We start from the raw sequence: 4,188 nt of genomic DNA, 5'->3' as shown, positions 1-4,188 counted from the left end.
TCATAGCGAAAAAGAAAATACTTCTGCATTTCCCGCTGTGTAAACACATTGCAAATAGGTTCAGGATAACTCCTTCTGATAAAGATGGATAGCTGATATTCAGAGGTTAAATAGCCATTTGATCAGTCACAGGAATCAGGATTAATAAAGCCAATGCAAAGGTCTGTTTTACAAACGATGGGCCTACCGTCCAGACAGAGATCAAAGCAAATGTAACATGACTAATGCATGACTGGAGAGAGGAGAGCTAGGTGAGTGGAAGAGAGAGATGGACATTTGGTGAGATGTATTTCCTATTTTAGTCCTAAAATCATGTGCTGGAACTTTTTTAAAGTTCTTCATGTGGGGAGATATGTTACATCATGCAACGAGTGCCCCGTGTACACTAGCACAGTCATAACGAATCATGCAAAACATTTACAGTTGAGGGGAATATGTTAGTTAATGTAGAGACAAACGATTACGCATATTTTATTGTCATAAAGTTAATTTACGAAAATCGCTATTTAGCAAGCTAGCTGACTAGATAACATTAGCCAGCTAGCTGGCTAGTTTTATGGGCGTTGTGACGTGTCATGAGTATGACATTGTCATTCTGGTTGTTTTAGGTCTTCCTGAAACAACCAGCAAACCAGGCTGTTGTCTTGTGAAACAGTGGATGTAAAGAATCTACGCTAGCTAGCTAAAGCATTTACTGCAAATTGAACTTGTACAATTTTGTAAGCTTGCCTTGCTGATATTTGCCATGCAATGCAGCTGAAGTAACGTAGCAAGCTAACTATTTTCTTGCTTATTGTGCAGTGGAGGATAAAAATACCTGTACGTCTATGGATGTGTAGCTAGCTATGTAGCCGATCTGTGTATGGACCCTAAAACGTTTGGTATATTTATTAGTTCAGAACCTAGCTATGAACATCAGCTAACATAGCCGGTTGTATCAACTAAAAAAACAGTCTGAATGACATTAATGAAGCCTATGGATTGACTAGAATATAATATAACTTTGTGCCATGGATGCAAGTCGTATATACATATAGTTATTACCATGCATGAGATCCCCACATTGTAGCCTGTACATATAATATATTAATTGATCATGTACTCTACCTTGGCAAATAAAGGTCCAGTTCAGGTATGAATGTCTGTGAGATTCTTTTTCAGTCATATCCAATACCAGGAGTATCAAATTCCAGTCTTTGAATGATGCTGTGTCTGCATGTATGTATTACAATTATACACTTCAACAGTGTTTACCAATCCTGGTCCTGGGACATCAATAGTTACACATTGTAACTATGCAATAGACTAGAAACATGATTTAACTACACTTCCTATGCATCATGTAAATACTCTAAAACCGGTTCATCTCAATATCTAATTTCCTTCATCTGCATTGATCTGAGGACACAGGATAGGTGTAGTATTTAATCAAATGAGAGACTTCATTTCAACCAGTAGAGAATGTGAAATGCTTTATTTAAAGAAGTTAATTATCCAAGTGTTATAAATAAATGCATTATAAATATTATAGTTGTAATATTATAATTACAAATTCAATCTGTACATCAATGCACATCTGGTGTCCATTATAAAAACAGAGGAAGAAAGAGAGGACTGGGAGAGAGGAGTGAGAGAGTGTAAAAGACAGAAAGGGAAAGAGTTAAGAACAGAGGAGCAGGGAAGACAGCATATGATTAATGAATTACAGCGCTACTAAACTTTATATTCTCTCAGTTCATCACAATTCCATAATAGTGTCTCTAGCGGTGTCTCCTAACAGGCCTTGGGCCCCCAGTTGGCCCGAAGATTATCTTAAGAGCAGGTGAGGTGGCGATGACGGGACTTGGGGTCCTCTCACATCAAAACATACCTGCAGATGAGAGATATAATTTTAAAAAACACAAGGCTTAATCATGCTAACACTGTCAGTCATCTTAATCATCAGGAGGTGAAATGCAAAACTGACCTTGGATCATTAACTCTGGGACTACTACATCTCTATCTGTATTTCAATGTAAAGCATCTCTTTAATAATACTTCCTGTTGACCCGACCAAGTGACCTCTCACCTCTGATCATGCTGTGCCCTCTATGTGTCAGCAGTTCAGATCCAGGAAGGGTTCACCGACACAACTGATATAACCTAGAGGATTTAGGGAGTAAAGGAGAGAGACTGTTATTGAGAAAATAAGGTAGTTAAAGAGACAGTGTTCAACAGGAATCTGTGTGTATGGCCTCACCTGGTGTCCACACTAAGTGGCTGCAGAGTACTTTATGCTGAAAAACATGCACAGATACACGAGGACCAACATTATAATGTAGTTATATAAATAATGAAGTGTCTTACTATTCTCAATGGTTGGTCCTCTTGCCTATTCTTTGAACGTGGAAGGAGCCACAGTTATACACCTGAGCCTGCTTAATGCACAACACAATCCATCAATTAGATTGATACACAAGTGTGTAGGTGTGGGCTATAGGGTGTCTAATTGTTCTACATTTGTTCAATATGTGTGACTCTTAAAAGAGCCTGTTTTGTTTTGGTACAGACATCACCCTTACACCCTCACCTGAGACGTAGAAATCAAAAGGAGAGAAACTGGGAATTGAATAACTGCAGTTGCCATGTGGATGGCTCATAAAATAGCATTTGGTTGTGCATAGTGTAGTCTATGGTGTTGCCAGGGAACAGCACCCTCTTCGAAGAAGTAGGAGGTGAAGATTTACCGCACATGGATTGCCTCCCGTGCTGCGTTGTTGGCCCCCATCCTTGAAACATCCTGCAGAGCAGCAGACCTCTCCTCTGGCAAACGGCGGCGAGCTGCAGATCCCCTCCTGGTCCTCGTGTCCATCCTCATGAACTTATGCAGGACACAGGTAGCCTTCACATGCCTGAATTCCCCCAGGAGGCAGTCCCAGATGGCCCTGGTCACCCAACCTTGCAGTGCCCTACACGGTAACTGTAGGCAATCGTTTTTAAGGAATCTCCAGTTACAAGGTATCTGTAGGAATATGGAAGGTAATGTCATTATTATAATTTTACATCACCAGGTCATTGTGGATTACTAAAGTATAATATTCCTTACAACAAATCATGATAACATTGGACAGATATGTGCATGTGTAGCATGTGACAATAGCAGGATCATATCAAGGATAGCGCCACAAATTAATATATAAGTACCACTTGAAGCTTGATGATGACTTGATCATTTGAATCAGCTGTGTACTGCTAATCAAAAACAAAAATGTGCACCCCTTTGAGTCCCCAGACCAGGACTGAGAACCACTGCTTTTCATTGGGACCTCTTCATCTGCAGACATGTTTTCACAGCCTGAGGACAGAAAACCACACAAGAAACAGACTAAATTATACTCAAATTAGACAGCACTGAATTATGTTCTCTGTCCCTACTTCTAGGGACTGGAAATACACAAAAGTACCTGCCCTATCCAGAATAGCCTACTCTCTCACTTTGACAGATGGGGCTGCTATCCTTTCACCCTCCTCCATGGTTGTTAGCTAGCTATCTACAAATGCATTTGGAGTTGGTTTTTTACAGTAATATATATATTAAGATAGCCATCTAATATGAAGTTAGGTAGCTGGTTAAATGTAATTCACTTAGCTAGCTATCTATACAGTAGTTGGCTAGATAACTAGCTAGTTACGTTTGCAGCTCATTTGAGTTAGCCTGCACTGTAGCTAGTTAGCTAATAATACATCGTTATTTTTACATTTTCGAAATGTAAAAAAGTACTGACTTACTTGAATAGGTTCTCCCAGCCATGTGGAGGTTTGGGAACCAGGCAGCAGAGTTTGGTTGTTACCAGATCGGTTTAGAGCATATTACATATTACTATTTACCTGTGAACACCACACAAACTTGCTATGCTGAATTCTTGACGCACAATCAAATGTGCGGCCATATGCTGCCAGTAAACCCACAAGCGAGCCACTCTGGGCGGCTGAAGCGGGACGCGGCAATTTACCGCTTGCTAGTGTACACGGGGCATTAGCCTCACATGAAACTCTGTCTTTGTGTACTGTTGTATGATATTTTCACCCACTTGGAGGATTATATGTAAATATATATGTCTATATGTAAATATCAAATGGGACGTCATTGTTTAAATCTAACGCCCTCGCAAAATCAATGGTGGTATTAGGGCAGCTCAGCACGTTGAA

The 4,188-nt window shown here is 40.0% G+C and overlaps 1 long non-coding RNA gene across 4 annotated transcripts; it reads right to left on the bottom strand.

Annotated features, from left to right (window-relative positions):
* Window positions 1-1,457: 1,457 nt before the first annotated feature.
* Window positions 1,458-3,724, bottom strand: LOC121531423. 4 transcript variants are annotated; one of them, XR_005994152.1, is made up of 5 exons: window positions 3,184-3,724; window positions 2,727-3,001; window positions 2,347-2,414; window positions 2,069-2,142; window positions 1,458-1,870 (listed from the first exon to the last, which is right to left on the bottom strand). It is a non-coding gene; the product is annotated as an uncharacterized LOC121531423 (long non-coding RNA). The 4 variants fall into 4 exon arrangements; XR_005994149.1 differs by having other exon boundaries at window positions 2,347-3,001; XR_005994151.1 differs by lacking the exon at window positions 2,347-2,414 and having other exon boundaries at window positions 2,069-2,276.
* Window positions 3,725-4,188: the final 464 nt, after the last annotated feature.

The sequence above is a fragment of the Coregonus clupeaformis genome, chromosome 19, assembly GCF_020615455.1.
Source record: "Coregonus clupeaformis isolate EN_2021a chromosome 19, ASM2061545v1, whole genome shotgun sequence".
NCBI lineage: Eukaryota > Metazoa > Chordata > Actinopteri > Salmoniformes > Salmonidae > Coregonus > Coregonus clupeaformis.
The sequence above is the reverse complement of the archived record's forward strand: the minus strand, read 5'-3'. Positions and strand labels throughout refer to the sequence as shown.